The following is a 9,339-nucleotide window of genomic DNA, read 5'->3' on the forward strand; positions in this document are numbered from 1 at the left end:
AAAACTAGTGCACTCTACTCTGCTCTACGGAACTGTACTCTACTCTACTATACTGCTCTACTGAACTGTACTCTACTCTACTATTCTGCTCTACTGCACTGTGCTCTACTTCTCTACTGCTATACTGCTCTAGTTTATTCTACTCCACATGCGGAGATTCCCACCACCGCAACCAGTGATTCACTGCGCTGTATTATCCTACCACTTTACTCTTTACTCTTTACTGAAATATGTAGAGCTTTCTTTAGAAATTATTGTGGACATCTTTTAAATAATCGCCATAATATAAAAAGTACCTCGAAAATTTTAGTTAGAGTATATTTATTGAAAAGTATTTCAATCGTGAAAGCATGCGCTAATACACAACGTGAGTTGATAATCAGGGAGCCGTTGTCAGGAACATCTAAAGTAAATTCTATTGCAAAGGTTCTGACAGTGGCCCACAGGCGTACAAATCGTGCGCGAAAGATCACAGGGGACGTGTGAGAGCACATGTTCAGAAACATGACTTACCAGTGAATTAGAGGAATATTAACTAGATCAAATATACTATTTATATATTCAATTTGTAACGACATTCATTTATAAAAGGCTGATCGATAAATAGTTTTTACCATAAGGCCTAGTGCGTTTTACAACCTTTAGGTTCCATTTACAATTGATATAAATTGGTGGTATTACTCAAAGCTTTTAATTACGCGTTCATGCAGAACCAATATATCCGTTAACAATATTTAAATAATAAAAATTAAAGAAATATATCATGAATGTAAAATCAGTACGAATAGTATCTCCAAATACAGGTCGCATCAGACGTGTACGTATAGCTCCTCTATATGTATAACTGGAGGCCGGTAACCACGGAATCGCTCGCTGCTCAATGTTGCCTCGGAAACGTGTCGATTCTCCGTATGTTTATCCGGTTACGGCGCGGCGCTTGGCACTGGAAAAATATTTTATGTACATGAAATTACTATGAAATTCGACACGAAAGGCGGATGACGGATCAGTTGCGACTGACAATAAAGTCTGTGCAGTTTTATCTACCCCCTCTCTCTCTCTCTCTCTCTCTCTCTCTCTCTCTCTCTCTCTCTCTCTCTCTCTCGCTCTCGCTCTCTCTGCATGTCTATCTATTTATCTGAGCTCCCCTCTCTCTCTCTCTCTGACGCTCGTTCGCCCTCGCTCTCTCGTGATCTCTCTCTATCTCTCTATCTTTATCTCCCTCGCGCTCTCTCTCTCTCTCTCTCTCTCTCTCTCTCTCTCTCTCTCTCTCTTCGTCTCTCTATTCTCTCTCTATCTCTCCCATCCTCTCTCTCTCTCTCTCTCTCTCTATCTCTCTGCATCTCTCTTGCTTTATCTCTATTTCTATCTCTCTTTTTATCTCTATCTCTATCTCTTTCTCTATCTCTATCTTTCTCTATCTCTATCTCTAGCTCTATCTCTATCTCGGCATGTCTACCTATATCTCCCCCTCTCTTGCTTCCTCCTCTCTCTCTCTCTCTCTCTCTCTCTCTCTCTCTCTCGTCTCTCTTTCTCTCTCTCTCTCTCTCTCTCTCTCTCTCTCTCTCTCTCTCTCTCTCTCTCTGTCTCTCTCTCTCTGCATCTCTCTTGCTTTATCTCTATTTCTATCTCCTCCTCTCTCTCTATCCTATCTCTATCTCTCTCTATCTTCTATCTCCTCTTTAATCTCTATCTCTATCTCTATCTCTTATCTCTATCTCACATTGTCTACNGACGTATATATATATATATATATATATATATATATATATACCTGCTGGCCACAGAGGCGTGGCAGGACTCGCTCTCTGTTCACACACAGTTCTCCCTCTATGTAAATCTACTGCAGGCAACGCCAGGTATTCATACTTATCCTCACTGTCCACGCCAGATATTCATACTTACCCTCACTGTCCACACCAGGTATTCATACTTACCCTCACTGTCCACACCAGGTATTCATTCTTACCATCAAGGTATCCACGCCAGGTATTCATATTTACCCTCACTGTCCACACCCGGTATTGATTCTTACCATCAAGGTATCCACGCCAGGTATTCATATTTACCCTCACTGTCCACACCCGGTATTGATTCTTACCCTCACTGTCCACGGCAGGTATTCATTCTTACCATCAAGGTGTCCACACCAGGTATTCATACTTACCCTCACTGTCCACGTACCAGGTATTCATTCTTACCATCAAGGTATCCACGCCAGGTATTCATATTTACCCTCACTGTCCACACCCGGTATTGATTCTTACCCTCACTGTCCACGGCAGGTATTCATTCTTACCATCAAGGTGTCCACGCCAGGTATTCATACTTACCCTCACTGTCCACACCATGTATTCATTCTTACCATCAAGGTGTCCATGCCAGGTATTCATATTTACCCTCACTGTCCACACAAGATATTCATACTTACCCTCACTGTCCACACCAGGTATTCATTCTTACCATCGGGGTGTCCACACCAGGTATTCATTCTTACCATCGGGGTGTCCACGCCAGGTATTCATATTTACCCTCACTGTCCACACCAGGTATTCATACTTACCCTCACTGTCCACACCAGGTATTCATACTTACCCTCACTGTCCATGCCAGGTATTCATTCTTACCATCAAGGTGTCCACGCCAGGTATTCATTATTACCCTCACTGTCCACGCCAGGTATTCATTCTTACCATCAAGGTATCCACGCCAGGTATTCATATTTACCCTCACTGTCCACACCAGGTATTGATTCTTACCCTCACTGTCCACACCAGGTATTCATACTTACCCTCACTGTCCACGCCAGGTATTCATACTTACCCTCACTGTCCACACCCGGTATTGATTCTTACCCTCACTGTCCACGGCAGGTATTCATTCTTACCATCAAGGTATCCACGCCAGGTATTCATATTTACCCTCACTGTCCACACCCGGTATTGATTCTTACCCTCACTGTCCACGGCAGGTATTCACTCTTACCATCAAGGTGTCCACGCCAGGTATTCATTATTACCCTCACTGTCCACACCAGGTATTCATTCTTACCATCAAGGTGTCCACGCCACGTATTCATATTTACCCTCACTGTCCACGCCAGGTATTCATATTTACCCTCACTGTCCACGCCAGGTATTCATACTTACCCTCACTGTCCACGCCAGGTATTCATTCTTACCATCAAGGTGTCCACCGTCCACGCCAAGTATTCATTCCTACTATCAGTGTCCACGCCAGGTATTCATGCTTACCCTCACTGTCCACGCCAGGTATTCGTCCTCACCATCAAGGTGTCCACGCCAGGTATTCATTCCTACTATCAGTGTCCACGCCAGGTATTCATGCTTACCCTCACTGTCCACGCCAGGTATTCATATTTACCCTCACTGTCCACGCAGGTATTCATTCCTACTATCAGTGTCCACGCCAGGTATTCATGCTTACCCTCACTGTCCACGCCAGGTATTCATATTTACCCTCACTGTCCACGCCAGGTATTCGTCCTTACCCTCAAGGTGTCCACGCCAGGTATTCATTCCTACTATCAGTGTCCACGCCAGGTATTCATGCTTACCCTCAAGGTGTCCATGCCAGGTATTCATTCCTACTCTCACTGTCCACGCCAGGTATTAATTCTTACCATCAAGGTGTCCACCGTGACGTCCACACCAGGTATTCATTCCTACTATCAGTGTTCATGCCAGGTATTCATTCCTACCCTCACTGTCCACACCAGGTATTCATTCCTGCTATCAGTGTCCACGCCAGGTATTCATTCGTACTATCAGTGTCCACGCCAGGTATTCATTCCTACCATCAGTGTCCACGCCAGGTATTCATTCCTACCCTCACTGTCCACACCAGGTATTAGTGCAGACCCTCACTGTCTGCAGGTATTCGTTCTTACTCTCACTGTCTACACCATATATTTATACTGACCCTCACTGTCTGCTGCAGGTATTTATGCTGACCATCACTGTCTGCAGGTATTAATGTTGACCCTCACTGTCTGCAGGTATTTATGCTGACCATCACTGTCTGCAGGTATTAATGTTGACCCTCACTGTCTGAAGGTATTTATGCTGACCCTCACTGTCTGCAGGTATTTATGCTGACCCTCACTGCATGCAGGTATTTATGCTGACCCTCACTGTCTGCAGGTATTAATGTTGACCCTCACTGTCTGCAGGTATTTATGCTGACCCTCACTGTCTGCAGGTATTTATGCTGACCCTCACTGTCCACACCATATATTTATACTGACCCTCACTGTCTGCTGCAGGTATTTATGATCGTTCTTACCAACACTGTCTGCAGGTATTTATGCTGACCATCACTGTCTGCAGGTATTAATGTTGACCCTCACTGTCTGAAGGTATTTATGCTGACCCTCACTGTCTGCAGGTATTTATGCTGACCCTCACTGGCTGCAGGTATTTATGTTGACCATCACTAACTGCAGGTATTTATGCTGACCCTCACTGTCTGCAGGTATTTATGCTGACCCTCACTGTCTGCAGGAGTTTATGCTGACCATCACTGTCTGCAGGTATTTATGCTGACCCTCACTGGCTGCAGGTATTTATGCTGACCCTCACTGTCTGCAGGTATTTATGCTGACCCTCACTGTCTGCAGGTATTTATGCTGACCCTCACTGTCTGCAGGTATTTATGCTGACCATCACTGTCTGCAGGTATTAATGCTGACCCTCACTGTCTGCAGGTATTCGTTCTTATACCCTCACTGTCCACACCATACATTTATACTGACCCTCACTGTCTGCTGCAGGTATTTATGCTGACCATCACTGTCTACGGGTATTCGTTCTTACCCTCACTGTCTGCAGGTATTTATGCTGACCCTCACTGTCTGCAGGTATTTATGCTGACCCTCACTGCATGCAGGTATTTATGCTGACCCTCACTGTCTGCAGGTATTTATGCTGACCCTCACTNGGTATTTATGCTGACCCTCGCTGTCTGAAGGTATTTATGCTGACCCTCACTGTCTGCAGGTATTTATGCTGACCATCACTGTCTGCAGGTATTTATGCTGACCATCACTGTCTGAAGGTATTTATGCTGACCCTCACTGTCTGCAGGTATTTATGCTGACCCTCACTGTCTGCAGGTATTAATGTTGACCCTCACTGTCTGCAGGTATTTATGCTGACCATCACTGTCTGCAGGTATTTATGCTGACCATCACTGTCTGCAGGTATTTATGCTGACCATCACTGTCTGCAGGTATTTATGCTGACCCTCACTGTCTGCAGGTATTTATGCTGACCATCACTGTCTGCAGGTATTAATGTTGACCTCACTGTCTGCAGGTATTATGCTGACCCTCACTGTCTGCAGGTATTATAGCTGACCTCACTGTCTGCAGGTATTTATGCTGACCATCACTGTCTGCAGGTATTTATGCTGACCCTCACTGTCTGCAGGTATTTATGCTGACCATCACTGTCTGCAGGTATTAATGTTGACCCTCACTGTCTGCAGGTATTTATGCTGACCATCACTGTCTGCAGGTATTTATGCTGACCNCCTCCTCCTCCGTCGTCCCATTTTCCCTAATCAACTCCTCTCTCTCTCTCCGTCCCCCCTCTCTCTCTATCTCTATCTCTCTATTTCTATTTCTCTATCTCTATCTCTCTATCTCTATCTCTATCTCTATCTCTATCTCTATCTCTCTCTCTATCTCTATCTCTCTATCTCTCTCTCTCTCTATCTCTCTCTATCTCTCTCTATCTCTATCTCTCTCTCTATCTCTATCTCTCTATCTCTATATATATATATATATATATCTCTATCTCTATATCTCTCTATCTCTCTCTATCTCTATGTCTATCTATCTCTATCTCTATCTCTCTTTGCATGTCTACCTATCTCTCCCCCTCTCTCGTTTGCTCGTTTGCTTTCACTTTTCCCTCTCTGTCGCTCTCTCTCTCTCTCTCGCTCTCTCGCTCTCTCGCTCTGTCTCGCCTTCCCCCTCTCTCCCACCCTCTCTGTCTCCATATATCTTTCTCTCTCTCTATTATTTATCTATCTATCTATGTATCTATCTATCTATGTATCTATCTATCTATGTATCTATCTATCTATGGGTATGTATCAGATGTACTCTAATCTATCTATCGTATCTTCATCATTATCTATCTCATCTATCTATCTATCTATCTATCTATCTATCTATCTATCTATCTATCATCTATCTATCTAGCTCTATCTATCTCTGCTTCTGTCTGTCTATCTTTCTATCTATTCTTCTATCTCTCTATCTCTCTATCTCTCTATCTATCTGTCTGGTCTGCTCTGTCTATCTATCTATCTATCATATCTAGTTCTATCTATCATATCTATCTATCTATTCTATCTATCTATTATCTGTCTGTTCTGTCTGCTCTATACATGCTACCTATACTCTGTCGCGTTTTCTGTTGCGCTCTTCTTTTTCTCTCATCTCTCTCTCGCTCTCTCTCTCTCTCTCTCTCTCGTCTCTCTCTCTCTCTCGTCGCTTCTCTCTCCTCTCTCTCTCTCTCTCTCTCTTCTCTCTCTCCTCTCTCGCCTCTCTCTCCTCGGCTCATCTCTCTCTCTCTCTCTCTTCTCTCTCTCTATCTCTCTCTCTCTCTCATTTCTCTCTCTCTCTCTCGCTCTCTCTCTCTCTCTCTCTCTCCCTCTCTACTCTCTCTCTCTCTCTCTCTCTCTCTCTCTCTCTCGCGCCTCTCTCTCTCTCTCTCTCCTCTCTCTCTCTCTCTCTCTCACTGGCTTTTGTGCTAATCTATGGTCTATCTTCTCCCTCACACACACTATCTGTGTCTCTCCGCTCTGCCTTGGCGTGGTGTGTGTGTGCTGTGTGTGTGTGTGTGTGTGTGCGCGGTGCGGTCTCTGTGTGTGTGTGTGACAGCTCTGCTGAGTGTGCGTGCTAGTGCTTGCGTGTGCCGGCTGTGTGCGTGCGTGCTTGCGGTGCGTGGTGCGCCTCTCTCTCTCCCTCTCTCTCTCTCTATCATTCTCTCTCGCCTCCATCTCGCTATATCGCTCTCTCGCTCGTTCGTCTCTTCTCTCTCTCTCTCTTGTGCGCTCTTCTCTCTCTCTCTCTCTCTCTCTCTCCTCTCTCTCTCTCGCTTTGCTACTCTTTCTCTCTTCTCCACACACACTAATCTGTGTTCTCGCCTTCTCCCTTGCTCTCTCTTTTCTCTCACCCTCCCTCATCTCTTCTCGCTCCACTGTCTCTGTCTCTCGCTCGCTCTCTGTCTCTCGCCCTGCGCTCTTCTCTCTCTCTCTCTCTCTCTCTCTCTCTCTCTCTACTCTCTCTCTCTCTTCTCTCTCCTCGTGCATCGCTCTCTCCCTCTATATCTCTCGCTTCTTACCTCGCGCCGCTGCCTCTGCCGTCCCTCTCTCTGCATGTCTATCAATCTGATCCCCTCTCTCGCTCTCCCTTTTCTTTCCCTGTCTTCTTCCTTCTTTCCCTATCGCTCTCCGTGAATCTCTCTCCCTATCTTTATCGTAACCTCTCTCTCTTCTCTCTCTCTCTCTCTGCTCTGTCTCTCTTTCTTCTCTCTCTCTCTCTCTCTCTCTCTTCTCTCTCTCTCTCTCTCTCTCTCTCTCTCTCTCTCCATGTCTATCTATCTCTCCCTTCACTCGCCCGCTCGCTCCGCTTGCCCTCGCACACGCTGTCTCTCTTTCTTTCCTCTCTCCCCTCTCTCACTTTCTCTAATATGATCACCTCTATTACAAGTAGCGTCAAGATACTCTACCAAGGCACAGTCCGAGTTACAAACACAAATTGGTTCTAAAATTTCGGCTTGTAAGTAGACTTCGCCGAATATTCCTAGTCCAAATTAATTAGAGCTTCCTTTCATTCTCACTATAAACCCTATAATAACCCATATAGCTTCTCCCAATAGTCAGCGTACGATAAATATATATACCATAGTAGGCCCTATACATACACTATACAACACAATCTAGTACCTGCAACATATCGGTAATGCTAGAAAACACCGGCAGATTCATAACGTAGATTCATAACATATGTGTGCCATAGTATAATAAATAATACCTACGTTAAAAATGCTCAACTGGCGAGCGGTGCACGACGTTGCCTCGAAAACATGTTGATTCTCCGTGTCCTTCAGCGACGTGATTGGTACTAGAAATTTGGCGTGCAAGAATTTAATATCTGGTTTATATGAACTTGGAAAACGAAAAGTGGAAAACAAATTAGGGGTGATTGACTCGCGTATATATATATAAACTATCTGGCAATGTTGCCCAGGCTGACAGGTTAAAGAGTCAGTATGATAAATACTGTTTTTGTATAATGTACAATAATTATGTATATAATAAATGTTATACATATATATATATATCATATAATAACACCTACGTATATCTCTGTGCACCTCTTGCTATGTCCAACTGGAGACCGGTAACCACTCAATCGTTGCACGACGCTGCCTCGAAAACATGATAATTCTCCGTGTCCTCCAGTCTGACGATTGACACTAGAAATAACTTGTGCTGCCTATATATCAATTCATTTGGTTTATTGTGGGCTTAAACAAGGAAAGCGGAGAATGAATTAAGAGAGACTGGCTGACATATAGACTTTACTGTTAATTATACCCTATCGCTAAGTATTTAGTACTATAACCACGCATCTTTAGGCAACTATAACGCACGAAAAGGGTACTTACAATTTAACTCACGTTAGCTGTAATTATGATGCGCATTCGAAGTTGTCACAGTTCGAATCTTTGCAGACCAAAACACAAAGAGAACATGGAGGAACGCTTCGGGCCACGCGTATACTGACCGTAATTTATCTCGCGAAAGAGAAGCCCGTCACGGCGTGACGAAAGTCAAGTGATTCATTTATATATGCGCGCTTATATGTTGAACATACTGCCAGGCTACGAGATAATAAATGCTCGTTTTGTCTGATACACAATAACATACAATTCAATAAAGAATTAGGTTAGATTTAAATTTTGAAACCCAAACTTGTTCGCGTCCGTGCTTCTCTCGCGCGCGCTCTCTCTCTCCCTCTCTGCCTTCCTCTCTCTCTCCCTCTCTGCCTTACTCTCTCTCCTCTCTTCCTTCCTTTCTCCCCTCTGCCTTTCTCTCGCTCCCCTCTACCTTCCTCTCGCTCTCCTCTCTGCCGCCCCTCTCTCTTCTCTGCCTTGCTCTTTTTCTTCTCTGTCTTCCTTTCTATTCTCTGCCCTACTTTTCCTTCTCTCTACCTTCCTCTCTCCTATCTGCCTTCCTCTGCCTTTCTCTCCCCGCTCTGCCTTTCTCTCTCGCTTCCTGCTCTCTCTCTCTCTCTCTCTC

At 44.6% G+C, this 9,339-nt stretch overlaps 1 long non-coding RNA gene across 7 annotated transcripts; it reads right to left on the minus strand.

Annotated features, from left to right (window-relative positions):
* Positions 1 to 304: 304 nt before the first annotated feature.
* On the minus strand, positions 305 to 8,765 carry LOC106812727. 7 transcript variants are annotated; one of them, XR_001394377.1, is made up of 4 exons: positions 8,718 to 8,765; positions 8,396 to 8,513; positions 8,073 to 8,158; positions 305 to 943 (listed from the first exon to the last, which is right to left on the minus strand). It is a non-coding gene; the product is annotated as an uncharacterized LOC106812727 (long non-coding RNA). The 7 variants fall into 7 exon arrangements; XR_001394378.1 differs by having other exon boundaries at positions 8,396 to 8,500; positions 8,718 to 8,758; XR_001394376.1 differs by having other exon boundaries at positions 8,706 to 8,754.
* Positions 8,766 to 9,339: the final 574 nt, after the last annotated feature.

The sequence above is a fragment of the Priapulus caudatus genome, unplaced genomic scaffold (genome assembly GCF_000485595.1).
Source record: "Priapulus caudatus unplaced genomic scaffold, Priapulus_caudatus-5.0.1 Scaffold679, whole genome shotgun sequence".
In the NCBI taxonomy this organism is placed as follows: Eukaryota; Metazoa; Priapulida; class Priapulimorpha; order Priapulimorphida; family Priapulidae; genus Priapulus; species Priapulus caudatus.